Below are 17264 nucleotides of genomic sequence, written 5' to 3'. Positions count from 1 at the left end.
AAAGAACACTGCCGGCGTGAGCCACCTCCTCTACAGCGTTCGAGCTATTTGTTCAGGCAGTGCATTTCGTCCGGACTGCCGCCTTTGTTTCGGGGTTCCTCTTCCCCACTCTCTTCGTGACGCGAGAACGTCATGCGAGCCTGACAGGTTCGACGGCTTCATCATACGAGCCGACAAAGCGTGTCCGCGTTGCCTCTCTTTGCTGCCACCCTCCCCATTTTCTTTCCCCAAACCTCCCTCAGCGTTCTGTCTTTCCCTCCGTAATCCCGCTGACTCACGCTCCAAAGCTGGAGTCTGGAGCGACTTATTACCGCGAGAAACTATTACCCGCGGTCTGACGAGCACGGGACCCTTTGACCCAGACTAGCTTCCCCCGACAGACTCCCCATCCCTTCCCCAATTTCCCCACGCCTGCCGGTCATGCACCCGCGCCACACAGGCCAAGCGAGGAAGGAAGTGCCTTGCGCGCACAACCGGGAATCGAGACGGGTGTAGGGAAAGGGGGAAAAGGGAGCAGCAGCGCAGAAGGGCGGAAGCCTGGGGTCGGTGGTGGCCACGGTTTCGGGTCTTTGTCGCTGATTAAAAGCGAAGATGGTCATCGGTGGGCGTGGCCCAATCCCGACGCGTGCGACCGTGGATGGATGAGGCGATTGGCGAAAGCGCTGCTGACGCTGCTGGTGGTTGTGGGGCGGCCGAACGGTGAAGAAGGCAAAGGCAACCTCGTCTCGCTGAGCTCTGAATAAGCACTGATTTTACCCGCTCGCGACACAGTTCGCTGAACTCGTGTGTGTGTGCCTCATGTGAGCTGGAATATATACGGCTTACACAGCCTAGTTTTTTTCAAATTACTCGATGTCTTAGGAAATGCGTCCCTTTCGAGGAACTCGTCCCGACAACCCGTGTTTGGTTGCAAGTGCTCTCATGCAGACTTCAAACCAAAGTGAACATCTCTGCTTGTTTAAAGCTGTTGTGTCTCAAATTCCGAATAGAGTTTCTACTTTTCTGTCTTTGGTTCGCATTTTAGAAAGTAAGTGACAATGATGCTGGGCTCTTTTCGTACGCGAGACATAAATGCATGGCAGCGTTGGGGTGTCAGGCATTACAAAAGCTGCGCCGTAGTAATAATAAAACTACGCATTTTCCAGTTGAAAACCGTAGATTTGTTTCGAGTGAAGTTTCTCTTAAATGCAAATTATACTTCTAATTCTAATAACTTTTTGTGAGTGAAGTTTTTTTTCGATCCATTTTCGGATTCCGAAACACAAAACGTGAGCAGCATGACAACAGCTACGGGAATTTTTTTCAACGGAAATAGCAGACACCCAAAATATGCATTCGATCATATGGTAGTGCGCACCCAGCGCTCCCCACAAAACGGGTGTGCATAAGGCAATTTCACTCGCTTGAGAATAATAGCAGCAGTTTATTAACGCGATGTTCAAGTCAGACCTAAAGGGTGCAAGTCTGGCTGAAAGGCCACTCATTTTAAAGGAATATTTTTTTTTCTGCTTACGCAAAACGTCCAGTTTAGCCACTCGCCTCACCTTATTTCTGCGCTTACGCCAGCGAAACCCTAACGCAGGCAATTTTCTTTATTAATATCTATTCAACAGAGCCCCAACATGCTTTGTATATAAACAGAAGCTCTCTAGACATGAGTTATGGATGCTCTAAAGCTTTCGAAAGAAAGCAGAAGAGGGTAATTTTAATCTGGAATTAGAACAGCTCTACGGAAACTAGATTTTGCCCCGCCTGACAAGAGGATTGCAGCAACACACTTTCTACACAGAACAGCACACAAACCGCGCAATGTCTCCGAATCTTTCGAAGCAAAACTTTTAATTATGGTTACGGCATGTGCCGGGACACTGTTCTTTCAGCCAAGAAAACGGTACGGAGTAGTGTTATGAATGAAGCCAAGAGATAAGTCTTAAAAACTTGCATATTGTTACGGGCGCGTGTATTCCCCTAACAATATGTGTGTGTGTGTAACTAAGTTTGGACACGAAAACTGAGCGCTAAGTTGGTGCGCACCTTTGAGGACGCTTAGTACAAGAGCGCACAGAAGTGTACAAATGTGCCCAAAAGTTGACAGAGTGAACAAGAGCGCACAACAGCGTATAAGAGTGCACAGGAGTAGAAAAGAGCGCAAAAAGTGGACAGAAAAGACTCGCAGGGGCTCACCGCTTCAGACCCGTGCACTGTAGCCACTTCACTGCAGCAGCGCATGCAAGCGGCCGCCATTACCACCAGCGCAAAACGCGACGCAAGGATGGGATTTGCCGCGAAAGAATGCCCGTCCGGTTTGCATGAAGAGGCCATACATAACATGGACGCGAGAATTTAAGTAAGAGCGTCCAAGGAAAAAACGACCTGGCGCAGCGAAGCAGCAGCATCGAGCAATCGCTGCTCTCAAGTTTTTACACTGTCTCTCCTAAGGACACCACAAGCGCGTAAAACGGAGCTCGCCTGTACGAAACTGCGCGTGACACCGACCCCCTTGACGACTAATTGAACGTCGTTTATCACGGCCGTCGAGCGCTCCTCCGCTTCCAATTTAACGAGCGCTAGCGAGGTCCACGCCGGTGGCGCCGAAGCGAAGGGCACGCTTGGAAGCTTACTACAGGCTGCAAAATGCGGTATGCGCGGCCGCTTAAACTCGTCCCGCGAGAACGCCTTCCGAAAACCGAAGGAAAGGAAATTTGAGAATCTCGAGCGTCGCGTAAGCTTAGAGGTGGTTTGTTGCTCTTAGTTTTCAGAAACGTTTCTCGACTTTCAGCGGTGCAATATGCGGAAGTGGTTTGAAGTCTGTTTTTTTTTTTATGTACCTCGCATCCCCAAACTGGTTTGGTTGAGTAAAAGAAAAAAATCAGCACCTATTTTTATTCTCTCCTTTTTTTCCTGCTTATACGACGTTCGCGCAGAAACATGGCCATTGAAATATTAATGTAGCGCTCCGGGCTGGTCAGAGTAGCATACGGCAAAAAAAAAAAAAATGAAGAAAACGATCATGCTAACGTGCTGCTATAATTTCAGAATACATGTAAGTGATAATTAGATCCTTCTTGCCTTTGCATACTTGCCTGCAGTGTTGAGCTCAAAATTAACTGGCTAGTGTTGATGATGCTCATTTTACGTGTTTCATATGCAGGACGGACAGGAGCTTTAATGTCGGTTAATTATTAAGACTGCCTTGTGTGCAGCATAGTTAACTAGCTACTGAGCAACTACAAGTCCATTTTAAAAACCTGTGGGGAAAAAGAAACAAAGGCGAAGGAGTTCCGCAGAATAAAGAAATAGAAACGATGTATGGAGGACCATTACTAAAACTAGTTCGTTCCAGTTGCGTTAGTATCGAGTTAAGCGACTGGAATGATGAAAAAGCAGACGATGAAAACTGGCTGCGAGGAAAAATGCGCCGGAGTTCTAGCCCGAAGTGATGTGTAGACATGAATTGAAACGCAAGCACGTACCTCACAAGAAAAAAATATCAAAAGCTGTGAACGCAACTTATCTGAACCGCTAACTTTGAAAAATCTTGTTTAGAACTAGCAGTCAGAAACATTTTTTTAAATTGTGGGCTTAACTTGCCTACTTAACCACTTAGATCAAACCATTGAGCACAAGGAAAAAATCTCATTTTTTAGTTACAGTTAAGGATCTCCAGAATCATTACTATTGATTTCACTAAAATCAAACTGAACTAGCTGTCTTTTCGATACTTAGTACTTCCAACGACGTTTTATGTGCTCCACATTCATTGCCTGCACCTATTCGTCAAACCATAAGATAAGCACCGACGCACACTAGGTAGTTATCATTAGTATACTTAGAGGATATTTATTCCAGTGGTGGCTTCCACCAACAGCAGCCACGTCGTTTCCTGACAGAGTGATAGCCCCGATCAAGCATTTTTCTTCCTCTCTCATCGTCCCGACTCTTCTTCCTCCTTAAAGGACGTCTACTTGTCTACCGTGTAGCGTTAACAGTGCACAGACACGCACTCTTTAAGGCGTTTCGTATAACATGTTCCAACTGATGCACAAGGTATGGGGGTGATGCGATTTCAGTAACATTACTGCGAGGCACCAAGCGATCACACCCATTCATAATTTATTTTCCTCTCTCTCTCTTCTCTACCGAGGGGGATTTCCATCTTCCCATTTTGCTTCCAGCCAACCGAGGCTTCGCACGCCAACGGCAACTCCGGAAAATTTTTTACAATAGGTGGCGTTCTAATGCTAACGCATTGAAAAGAAATATTTCTGAATGATGAACCGGAGCCGATGTTCTCTGCTGCTCACATTCTTTTTTGTTCACTCAAGGGAAGTCCCGTGTTTAGGGTTCACTCCATTTTTGATGAGATGCGATGAACACCAACACTGGAGCTCCTCCATGACAACGGGTGAGGCATTCGCGGTGGATTCGGTAAGATGATTAGACGGTAACAGCTTCGGCAACGTGGCCGTCGAATGTGCAGGCAACGTGTGGCATTGTGTTCGCCCATCAAGCTCACACTTAAATTTTTACAGTGGCGTCAGCTTTCAATAAGCGCCCATTACCCCGATAGTATAGTGTGGTGTCAAACGTCAAATGACCAACAACTGAGCAATGAGGTATAAGTGTTCGTGACCGGCCAGTGCCTGCACGTAACCACACCTTTCTATGAAAGAGAGTCTAATCTGGTGAGTAGGTTTGTTCCTTTACAAACCATTCTGTTAGGAAACAAAGCTATCACTAAAACTAAAACAGCCGCACCACATAGCTGTCTCCCCCAGCCCGTATGCGTTTCTTCGAAAGACATACGGGCGGTTTCTTTGAAACGCATAAAGTTTCGTTGAAACTTTAGGAGTGCAGCTGCGAACACAACTCCAGCCAACGTCGGTGCGGTAAGTAATTTGTTTTGTTCACACGTTCAGGAATACACTGCCTTGGACACGAATGTCAACCTGCATCTCATCGACCACTAGCGCCTTCCAACAGTGACTGCTGCTGTGAACCTTGATTTTATTAGCGGCTGAAGGAGATTTCAATTTCTACAGAAAATACAAATGCTGGAGTTTCCGGCATTACCACTAACCGGCATGAAATAATGAAAAAAATGCACTGAACTCTATCATCTTGTATGACGGGGGATGGTTATGCAGTAATATTGTATTAACCGACGGCATCTGTTTTGTAAATGCTGTTTATATTTTTTACAGGACTTATAGTATACTTTCCTTCTTGTTCATCAACTACGGAATAAATAAACAAACGAATAGGAAAAACGCCGTCGCTTTTGGGCGGTTCCACGGACTTCGCTCAGCCAATTTGACACAAAGCACGAGCCCGCGGCGCGGGCAGCCCCACGGACGGTCGTTATCGGGCTTAGCACTCAGCAACTCGGAATTTTTTTCCGTCTTTCCTTATTCCGCTAAACAGAATGTGCTAACAGTGCAGATTGCATTAGGCGCGCACCGTACACACACGCACGCACGTATAGAGACACATGCGGCAGGGGATCACTGGAGAGACGAAAAGAAAGTATTAACTGCCGGCGACTAATTTAAGCCACATAACGTCGGGCGGGCAGCGATGGCGGCGGCTGCCAAGCCCCCTCTAATTGGCGCTCGCTGCAGTGGACCACATCTTTCGAGATAGGCCCGGGGCCGGAGAAAGTATCCAGCCGCATTGAGGGCTGGCCCTTCGCTATGCAGCTACTGCGAAGAAAAAAATAAATAAATAACGACCGCCCTCCTTCCCCTCTGTCAGAGCCATCGGAAAGCTCGTTTAAGAATTTAATATCTCCCGCCTACCCCCCACCCACCATCAACCCTGGCCAGCAGTTATTAATTACGGCAAATACTCGAGAGATATTACGCACGCACTTTCGTTCTTCTTAATATTACTTTTTTTTTGGTGCCATTTGGCGGGCGCCAAGTAGTCGCTGAGGCGCCTTTGGACCGTGCGGCCAGACTGCCATGCGCGGGGAACACGGACGGTAGAATTAAGGCCAGACAAGGAACGCGAACGTCTCTGACAGCTGCCCGCCGCGATATACGCGATTTGTGCGTTCACCGCGCTACCATCCACTACCCCCCTCTCTTTTTCTAGATTTGCATAATATTCGTTCGTTTCGTCAATCTATTTGCCTGTCTTTCGAGACTTCTGTTTTTTTCTTTGTCATTGCAGTAACTGCTTCCTAAGCTCTGCTTAGAACAGCAAGTTGCAGTTTTGCTTGTTCGATTGCTGAGTGCACCGGGGCGCAATTTGCGCTTTGCCCGGTGGCATTTTTTGTTCTTATTCTGGATGAATGCCCTCGCGAAGGAGGGAGATAAAATTGGGCTTCAATTATTGGAAAAGAAAACAATGAAAGATATGAATGAATCCTATTCGCTCTATTAGGCAGTGGCTTTTCTATATCGGGCTTACAGCTATATATGTGCTGCAAATTAGGGAAGAGACACGCAGAGCTAATTCATGATAGAGAAAAAAAAGGCCTTTTCTTCTTTTTCTTAAATTTTAATGTAAGCTGAACTTTCCACGCTAAAATTGTAAAAAGACAAAAACAATCAGCCACGTAAATACTTGTTGCTTCCACGATGGATGCAATGATACGCAGATGTATTTTAAATCCTATGCAGTCCAAAAATATTGTTACATTAAAAGAAGCAGTGTTTGGATTAGCATATTTGTTAAAAAATGTTTTTTTTCAAGTGTAAATGTTTGTTCATTCGTAAAGGCTTTGTTCATTTTTATATTCAGAACCCATTTACTTTACCGTACGCAATGAGGATGGTATATAGAAAAACCGGATTTACAAACAAACCAGATGTAGAGCTTACTGGCGATTCTTCAGCATGCCACTCTGTCATTAAACCGTGCGAAAAAAGCGAATATGTTAACAACCTCGCAGAACAACTTTACTTCACATCCATGAGACTTTCAGCACAGCTCCCCCAATAACGCTACCTTTGCCTTCACGCTAGGGGTTAAAAATTCTTCCTCGTTTTATTCCTACGCAGAAACATATTCTCGGTTTCGCTAACTCGATCATCCTGCATAGTCAACTTGCTTCTTTACTTAACCGCCCGTTCCTCCCAGGGTCCTGAGCGTCGAGCCAGTACGCGCGCTCTTCTTCATCAGGTTATGCAACGTTCCCATAGCGAGGTGCTTCAATAATAAAGGGGGAGACTCCGGTGCGGTCCTTGCGTACCGCGTTCTCAGCTCTAGCCCGTTTTTGGCGACGGCCGCCTTGCTAACCTTCGCGCGCGCATTCAAAGAAGCAAGCCCTGAGCATTGGAGCGAGTGCCCTCTGGTGGTGTGCGGTGGCGGCGAGAGGGGTGAAGCGGTGGGCGCGTCACAGCCAGTTTTCCTGATCTGCAATCAAGTGCGAAGTGCTCATTAGCCCGGCAAGCCAGACCAGCCATGCACACCCAGCCAAGCATGCACGTCCGAGAGCGCCGAGACAGGGATGTGGCGACGGTGTTGCTGCTTCTGCTGGTGCGCTGCCTTCGCAGCAATACCCTCCTCTATCTCTTCCTGCTGTTCTCTTTCCCTTCCTCTTCCTCCTCAGCTCTGAATCCTCGCTTACGGGGTGACGCCTAACAGCGCGCGCACACCGCTGCGCCACCACGCTACGGTGAATTTTCCCGCCGTCGTTCCCTGTTTCGAGGGCCAAAAATGCGGAGCTCGTCAGAGTTTGCTTGTTGCGTTTGGTGTCGGGGAGGGCGGTCTTGTCTCTCCATAGTGTGCGCCGTTATAGCATGCAGACAACAAGGAAATAGAAAGACAAATTGGAGGGTGCTGCGTTTCGCCGAATGCCAAACTTTACTGCTTCACTCTCGGCGCAAAGCATAGGAATAAGCGGTTACAGCTCTCCACATCAAGCGCAAACGCACAGGTAGCGAGGAGAGCAAAGAGACAGCATAAAAAATGCGGCTAATCAGGCACTCTGCCTCATTGGGCAATGCGGAATCTGCATCGGTTATCCTCTAACGACACGCGGCGCACACGTTGTTTTTTTTTTCTTGCGGGGGGGGGGGGGGGGGGGAGGGCGTATTTAAATATACCGAAGCCTGCATACAACGCTGGAAACACGTGAAAAGCGCAGTTCATTTAACGCGATGTGCATTTTAAACATGTCAGCGGGTTCAGGAAGTTGCCTGCCGTTAGTTTAGCCGGAAACGTGATGAAGTGTGTGACTCGACTGCTTTCATTTGCGATGACAGAGGCCGACATGATTATGTTGCTGGTGATTTTTTTTTCGGGGGGGGGGGGGGTATGGGGCTGTTCAACAAATCTTCAGGTAGCCGTAGAGGCCACTCCGCACTTGTCGACACTGCTGCGTCGTTCGCTATGAAACAGTGCAGTTCAAATTAGTTTCACGCGCTTCGGGCGCCGTGCAGCGACAACGACGCATACATGCGCGATTCATTTAGAAAGAAGACACAATGCCATTGCAGTTGATTGCGGCGTTGGACGTGAAGAATGGCCTCGTCACATTTTATGCAGAGGTCTGTTCTAACGATGCGTCACTAAATGTGTCTGTGCGACTGCGCGGAATACGAATGCTACGTTTCAGTTATTTAAGGAAAATGTCGTCCTAAATTCATTCTGTCGCCCGCAAGACTACCGCAGAAGCAAACCGCAATAGCATTGCTGAACTAAGCAGCAAAAAAGTTAAGTGGCTAACTCTCTGATTCTCTTTATCGCGGTACGCCCCAAGCCAAACTCGGACTGACTTCTTCAATGAATGACTAGAAATAAGGCCACGCTACCAGGGAATGCATTCATATCTAGGTTAATTAGCCCCTTCACCTTTCCTACAGGTCATCCCGAGTTGTCCATTCATTAGCCAACTTCTATTACAAGCCACGAATGGACGTGAACCTGCAGCGAGTCCTACTTCCCTGCCTGTGACAGTGACGAGAGCTTTAAGCGTATATGCTGAGTGAGTTCTCCTGGTTTAGTATGGAAAGACAAGCGTCGCGTTGTGCACTCTACCATTTCGAAGTTCGGAATCGCTTTCGGAAAGCAAGGTCTTTAGTGGTAATGGCTCTGCGGCCGGCGACCGTGAGTGGGGAGAGGCCTGCTGCTATCCACTGCTTCGCGCCCTGGGGGCCTATAGCGCTTGTGCGAGAGGTTGGCTCTTACCACTCGTCGCCGTACTTCTTTCATGCATTATTTCTTTCTTTGTTTCGCTACTCTCCCCTCTCCTAGTCAAGCGCAGCCACCTCGGATGCTACTTTGTTTAACCTCCGACCACTGAAATAAAAATTCCCTTATTTCTCTTTTCCTTAATTAAAGGAGTAATGAATGATTATTATCCACTTTAGCGTAGTCATACAGTCTCCTGCTCCCTATTCATCGCTTCCATCACAGCTTGGTTCATGTAACCATGGAGCCTTATTAACTACCACGCCTTTACTTTATTTATAAACTACTGCTCCTTCCTTTCAAACTTCACTGTATTTCCATAAACGGCACAACACTGTTGCGTCGCGACGTGCTAAGTTACGTGGAAGACGAAGGCGCAGTCCAGGGTCCAGTGCCTTGAGGCGGAGGTTGCAAAACTCTCCCGTGTTTCACGCTAAATGTGTGAGCTCCAGCGCCAAAGGGCAAAGCCCACGGTGTTGCTTTTACCAACCACTATGCTTTCCGGATGGGGATGGCCAACAGTCCTGCCTGTGAAAGCTGCGGTTGTGAGGAGACCATCGCTAATCTTCTCTGTGAGTGCCCTGCATTTGCGAGTGCAAGACATACACTGTGTTGTGCCCTGGACCGCCTCGATCCTCGCCCATTAACAGAGCAAAAGATCCTCGGTCCGTGGCCACAGCAGTCGACTGCCCTCAAGGCATACAAGGCACTCTTTGCCTACTTGAGAGCGACTGGATTGAGTGACAAATTGTGACAGCGTTGTGCATGTGTGTGTGTGCGTGTTATGCCTTTTTCCCCTTCTCTCTTCCTCCTTTTAGCCCCTAATCCCTCTTCCCCAGTGCAGGGTAGTCAACCGGAACCCCTTTCTGGTTAACATCCCTGTCTTTCCCTCCTCCTCTTTATCTACCTATCTCACTGTATTTCCGTCAATCGTTACCGAAAGTGAAGCTTACGTTGTCTCAATCAAAATTCTGGTTCGATGTAGTTTTTTTGTGGAGCTCTTTCATAATTAAAAGCGAAGCAAAAAAAGACGACACGAACGGAACACGTCCCGCAGTGAAGATTTCCGTCTTACTTTCCTTCTTGTGAGCAATTTTAAAAGGTCTAATAACTTAAACCAACTCCACCAAATTGGAACTTAGAACACATTTTTGATACAACGAGGTCCTTCCAATCCTGTCAACACAGCATGCTTCCAAACAGCTAATAATAATAATTGTTTTTTTTTAGGGGGAAAGGAAATGGCGCAGTATCTGTCTCATATATCGTTGGACACCTGAACCGAGCCGTAAGGGAAGGGATAAAGGAGGGAGTGAAAGAAGAAAGGAATAAATAGGTGCCGTAGTGGAGGGCTCCGGAATAATTTCGACCACCTGGGGATCTTTAACGTGCACTGACATCGCACAGCACACGGGCGCCTTAGCGTTTTTTCTCCAAAACAGCTCCCGTCCTGTTTTTCAGTGTTCCATGCTCATCCTGGATTTGTCGCGCAGCTTTGAAATAGCGAGGCTGCAATAATTAGCAATGGATAAATAGATAGAGCCATGCTGAATGCCCGGCATCGAATTGCTTTTGACTGCCGGCTTGTTTCTTACTTAAAAGATAAAACAACAAAAAATGACGAGCGATAACAAAGCTGTGCTTCGTACACTCTAAACACGAATACTCCTATAAAGGAGTATTTTTTATAAATAGAGTGCAGCTAGAGGACAGTTTCTCCATATTTACTCCTTCCTGCTCAGAGAGTAACCGAGGCCCGCACGACAGCGGACAGGCGTGTCCATTCCAAACAGAGACGCGCGGTGCTTCTGTTTTCCGCCGGACCCTTCCGCATCGAAATATATGCGTTCAAGGCAGAGTCGAATACGCGGCGTTCCGGTCGACCTGGCCGAACGGTAGTGTGCGGGACCACGCGAAACAATAATTACGTTATCGACGGGCATCCGGACAAACAAGAGTTCCATTCCTGCTTTGTGTATTCGCGAGCCGTCTTTGGAAGCATTTATTGAGTTGCGCGTAATCTCGTTATGCACGTGCGCTCTCGGTTCGCTTTCTAACGACCTCGGCAGAGATCGATTAGTTCTGTTCACCTTTTTTTTCCTGTTCTTTGTTTAGGTATAGAAGAAGTGCACGCTCGCATCGCGAGCCTTAATGAATTCACGTCGTGGTCATTTTGGCGTGGGGACCGTTGAGTGAAAACAAACTGCATGCCCGTGTAGCTCACTCTATCAGAGATGCCGCATGCAAGGCAGGTTCACCCCCCCACCCTCCTCTCCCCTGCCCGTCTTCTTCAGTTGACAAACAATATCTCCTCTAAGATTTTTTCTTACACATCGATCTTTTATAGAAGCGCGTTTCAATAAGGGAATATATTCCTTATTATTATACCCTCTTTAACCGTCGCTATTGCTTCTTATGTCCCATCGTTTCTTCTTTCTTTGATTTTCTTCTATAATATTGCCATTGAGAAATAAAATTTGGGAGGGTATTCCTGCCCCTTTTCCCTCTCTCCACAGTTTCTCTTCCAACCCCCTCTACCTTACCTCACGGAGCGGTTAAGGCGTCCACCCGGAGATAGTGTTACCGTGCCTCTTCCTTCCTCATTAGTCATTACGACGTGCTCTTCCAACATGAGCCGCCATATTTTCCCATCACTGAATACGCTTCTTTCGAACAATGAATTTATAATTTATGTTACTTAGCTTAGGAAACGATAGCTTTTCAGAACAAGCCCGTCTACATTCATCGTGGCTTTCCGAATTCCCATCGCTCGTTAGCCCAGCAACCAAATGCATGGAAATGTTTTGCAAACAGAAGAATGATGTATCGCAAAGAACAGGTACGGGGACTCCTAAAATGTATATGCAAATGACGGCGTTTTAGGAAAACCGCAGTGTCGCGGCTGCAAGGCAAATGGATTCTTAGTAAGCTGCATGCGTCTTCGCGTGTCTTGCATGCTTTGCTTCGCTTAGCCTAAGCTACTTGTCCTTGTTGCATTAATGTAGACGTTTTGTACGATACCTAATAAGCTTACTGAAGTGGGGCTCTGTCATACCTGAACTTCCCCTCTTTCTCCACTCTTCTGCAATATCTAGTAGCTAGTTTATTGTGTGTTTTTTTTTTACTGGGTGCCTGAACGAATACAAGGTACAGAAGTTTAGAAAGAAGAAATCTACCTGAAAACATCAGTGTTGATTGCTGTGTATGAGTTGGGTTTCTTTCGTAAATTGTTGAATTCAGCTGTTATTTAACTTTTTTATGATAAACCAGGAAGAGTACTGATATTAGCCCTGAATGCGGAGGCAAATTTCTGTCCCCGGAAAACTATGAACATCTGTAAAGATGCTTGTATTTGATCATGCGTAAGTAGGATCTGAATTCCAAACTCTCCTTTAAAGAGCAGGTAACAGCTACTACTGGTTCATATCTTCATACTTTTCTTCGTACAATTTTAGCACAGTCATATATTAAGTCTTCTACAAAATACTTAGGACCAAATATGCGTGAATACCTAAGCCTATGGCTCATAGATAACAGCACTCCTGACAAAAATTATAACACCTCTTTGGACAAATGAATTATCGCCCCAGGGTGGGGAGAAGTTATTGGCGATGAAGCGCTTGTAACGCTCTCTCCAGCCTCTTAAGGCACTTTGTCGGGGATTTGAAGGCGCGGCTATGAGCAAGAGCAGTTTATGAATTATGAACGCTAATGACCGAGGGTGTAGCTCTGTTCGCCGCTTAAAATATTCAGCGCCCGCGGGGGTGAAAGGTTTTTGTGCGCAGCAATGAGTCTAGGTTATCTTAATGAGGCCCACTTTGTCACTAGAGCACCCGCCTACCCGCGAAAAAAAGAAGCCTGAGCCAACAAAGTGTGCAATCTCTTTGTACTCCATCAACGGAAGACTTTCGCTTGCGGCTCGCGGATGACGAACTTTCAGGCAGCGACACGAAGGCGCTCGAAGCTTTGTAAAGTAATGAAGCCGTAGGAGAAAAAAACTTGCGCACATTCATTTTTATACGTAGGTGTAATTACAGTTTTCCCGTAACACCGAACAATAATTGAGCGTTGGGTGCGAATTTCCTACACAGTGCTAACTTCTTTTCTGCACGTAGTACACGCGGTAGCAGTTGAGCATAATCATAAGAGACGCGAAAAAGACTCAGGTATTGTTTATACTTGGCGGCTACGAATAAGCGAAGTGAAATGCTTTTCGCTTTGTATGTAGGTAAGAAAACGGGCTCAGTAAACGGCGTCAGGTTGTCATTCCTTGTGCGAACCGCAACAAGAAAGAGGATAAAACCAGCAAACGCTTACCACAAACCAGGGACGGTGGGGGAACGCAGAAACACTTGTTCCGAGTCATCCGACAGTTCCTCAGCCAAACGCAGACAGCTCAGCAGACGGACAGGGAGACGACGAGCGGGTCGGGGGTCCAAAAACTCAGCACAGCGCTAGCAAAAAAGCAGTAGTGTCTACTACGGGAGCGTCTTTTTCCTTGGGGGCAGCAGGCTAACCCATGTCGAACTGGCGCGGTGTCCACATCAGCGCGAGTTCCCAGGGGCAGAGAGACACAACCACAGCGTATCGGCCGAAGTTCGCTAATTCACCGATCAAACAAGCGAAGAGGAGCGCGCGCGCCCACGGCCTCGGGGACCGGCCTTTCTATAGGTGGCAGTCGGCCAAGAGAGGAGACGAGAGCGAAGCCGGCCCTTGCCTTTCGCCGAGCAAGCCGCGCTCTCACTCCGTCATAGCTCGGGCAAACAGCAGCAGCAACCGCTGCCCTCAACACATCGGCTTCGGCATCGACGCCGACTAGGCGCGTCGCCCAGGGAGCGTCCGAGCCGCACGGCACCGCGTGCGCCAATGTGGCCCGAGCGCGGAACGAACCCGGCTTCTGAGCCGCGCCGTGAAGCCCTTCTCTCAGGCGGCGCCCCTCTCGCCATCCGCGACGCGCTCCCTTCGTCTCCCCCTTGCTTCGAGCCTCTCTCTGAAGCCTCTATACTTTTGTTTTGTTTCTTCTTCGTTGTGTCCTATGCGCTCCCGCGCTACAGCTTCGCCACTCTCGTCTTTTCTTCTCTTCCTGGGTATAGCACCCCTCTTCCTCTCTCTCCTTCCCCATGTCCTCTTCCCCCCTCGATGGCATGTCCCACTCTCTCTTCTTTTTTACGCTTCTTTCTCTTCAGTCGTCGCTTCCTCAACGTTTCCTCACCCCCGCTTTTGTGCTTAGTGCCCGCGGAGAGCGCGGGGACGAACTGAGCTTTCACCCTCGTCTTCCGGCAAGTGACGTCATGTCCGGTGCCTTTCTTTCTGTCTGGTTTCTCTTGCATCTCTGTGGCGATGCGAGCGCTCCCTTCCTCGTCCCCTCCCGACTCCCCGCGGCTCGGCGGGCGGTCTGTTGGCCGGCCGGCGGGGCGGTGGCGCTCACGTGTCTGCCGGCCGCTCCGTTCTCGCCCCCACCCGCTCCGCTCCCAGACCGAATCCCGCTGCGGAGCGGACGGCCAGGCGGGCAGCATCCAGATCGGCTTCGACGGCGTGGGTGCTCTTTGCGCTGCGTGTGACCGGTGCTTCGCTTTGTTTGCTTCGCGGCAGACCTCTTCTTAAAAGGACGGGGAGGGGGCAGGGAGAAGTGGGTGGGAGGGTTTCAGAGAGGCACGCGGCGTGGTGTAGGGCCCTCGACTCAACTTTTGGCTTTGTGCTTTACTTCCCGGCGGCGGCAGAAACGACGGGGGAGTGGAGACTGCGCTCTCAGTAAAATGAAAATAGACACAAAACGTACTAGAGAGGGTCACTCACGGGTATTGTGCGCGGGTGCTACAAGGCCCTAAAGCGTGTGCTTTGAAGGGAGCCGCCGGACGCCCTTCGAAAAGACGATGCCGAATCCCCTAGCAGCTACAGGTTGGTTACTGTAACATGGGGTCTTAGAAGGGGAACGCAAAGGGGGAGGCAACAAATAAAAGGTCTCGCGCAAAGCTTTTCAGCGTGTTACACAAGCCCTCTTTTTCTCATCGTGATTCAAAGCCGGAACTACGACATGCGTCCGTGAGCGGGCGCGATCTCTTATCTTGCCTCAATCGCCGATGTTCCCGCTGGCTTCTTGGTCGTTTAACACTTGGCGTGTGGATGAGCCCGGCGTGTTTTTTTTTTTCCTTTGGGTACATTCCCGGTAATATGAATTCCTGCCGCGAGGCCGAAGTCAACAAAAGCGAATCGACCATCACAGAAGAGGGCCACGAATGTAGGTCACGCCGGTTTTGTCGTGCTGTGAAGGGCGCAATATTCATCTTTGTAGCTTCGGTATGAATAAAAACACCACATGCTGAGAGTTCATAGAGATGTACGCTGATAAATACTGACATGATTGATGGTACTATGAACCCCGCATCGGGTCTCCCTAGAGTGGGGAGGTGGCATAGATTGAGATACCCGCATATTTTGGCGAGGACTACCACTGATCTTAACATTAGCAATGCAAAGTTAGCCTAGCAGTTCTTAGTTTTTATCGTCCTTTTTAACCTGTACGACTTAAACGCACTGCTTGAGATGTTTCTTGCAATGCACATCTGTCGTTTGTGAGGTTGATAAAGATAGTTAAATTATTGAATTTCATCAGCAAAGAGGTGAATGATGGCGCCATTGTCAGCAGATTGATGGAGCAAATAATATATTGTTAAAGCACCAATATAGGCCTGTGTATACTGCAGTCGGATACAGCTCAAGGATGAGGCGGCAAATGCTCTTTATAGGGTCCCCGTAAGGCAATGGCGTCGACAAATTCTCATGACAGTGCAATGCAGGGAGCGGCGCGACAATGCAGGTAGGGGACTATCGCCTTTCCCTCCCTGCACTGTCATGCTAGCAGAGTCATGAAAATCGGCCGACGCCATTGGCTGCAAGGGGGCTCCTTTGAAGAGCATGTGCAGCTTTGTTCTTGAATTGTATCCGACTATAGTATTGAAATTTTCAGAATAATAATTTCTAAACTCTAATTAAAAATGATACTTGAATATTACTGCTAAATTATGCCTGATTCAAATTACGCCTGGAGGCTGACGGTTCCACACAAAATAAAGTCCCGAACCGTCATTTTGATATTACGTCAGAACGTGCTTTCAAATCGAGAATCTTTTACGGATGGCAAAAAGTTAACCTTAGTCCTTGCATCAAAATCAGTCATTTCTCATCTATATAGTACATAATTTTTAGTGGAGAGAGAAAATACTAGCAGCCCCACAAGAAGCGCCTACAACAAGGATCACCAATTTATTCCACCATGCTTCAAAATCCAGTCAGTGTCGAGTTCGCGGTGCCCACCGCTGTTGTTGCTCAAGCCAGAGATGTCATAATGACGTACTTGTGATTTCGTTTCGAGACGAGAATGATATCGAGTTGCGTCACTGATTGGCTCGGACGAAGCACGCTCTCGACGAAAAATCTAACAAAGGAACAGTCCATCCTTCGTTCCTCCTTGCTCGGCGCAGTTTGACATCGCAGCTGACTGCGTGCAATATCGTTAACGAATCTACTGCAAATTAGATTAGAGCTGTGCCGTGGAGATGTCGGATTTCACTGGCGCCTGTGGTACGCCATAGGCGAGTCTCTTCGGGGCGCACTTGGGAAGGCGCAGCACGTTTGTTCTTAGGGACGAAGTGAGGAAAGACACGCGGAGCGGCTTTTCAGTTTGTTAGTTGAGCAGCGAGCGAAGAAATTCAAGCCAAGCTCAGATTCGTTTGCCCAAGAAAGTCTAGCGGATTTTTTTTATTATTATTATTCACGTCGGCCTCCAGCGTGACGTTGAGGCTGGAACGTCCTCCACACGTTCTGACGCTCGATGCTGAGTGCATATATATGAAGCCTCTATATTCCGCTCGTATTCTTTTTGAGTCTTAGTGGCTAGTCATGTGACATCGTCACAGGGTCATCCTTCTGTCGTTTGTCGATCTTAGCATGGCGGGAACTGAGTGAAGATGATATTAGAAACACTTGTGCGAGGCATGTAAGAGAGTCTAACACTGCTGCATACGCATAGCAACGACTCTACATACCCAGAATAGGAGGCAGTTTTAACACCGACCTATCGCTTTCGGAGTAACAGTAAGAAATTCAAATCCTTAAATCGTTGT

The 17264-nt window shown here is 48.0% G+C and overlaps 1 protein-coding gene across 1 annotated transcript in view; it reads right to left on the bottom strand.

Moving 5' to 3' along the window:
* LOC144093801 (kin of IRRE-like protein 2) overlaps window positions 1-14040 on the bottom strand; it is a 191690-nt gene extending 177650 nt beyond the window's left edge. The window contains exon 1 of the mRNA XM_077627505.1: window positions 13459-14040. The gene's annotated coding sequence lies outside the window, so the exon portion shown is untranslated. The remainder of the gene's footprint in view (window positions 1-13458) is intronic.
* Between the last annotated feature and the right edge of the window lie 3224 nt (window positions 14041-17264).

Source organism: Amblyomma americanum, chromosome 6, assembly GCF_052857255.1.
Source record: "Amblyomma americanum isolate KBUSLIRL-KWMA chromosome 6, ASM5285725v1, whole genome shotgun sequence".
Classification (NCBI taxonomy): Eukaryota; Metazoa; Arthropoda; class Arachnida; order Ixodida; family Ixodidae; genus Amblyomma; species Amblyomma americanum.
The sequence above is the reverse complement of the archived record's forward strand: the minus strand, read 5'-3'. Positions and strand labels throughout refer to the sequence as shown.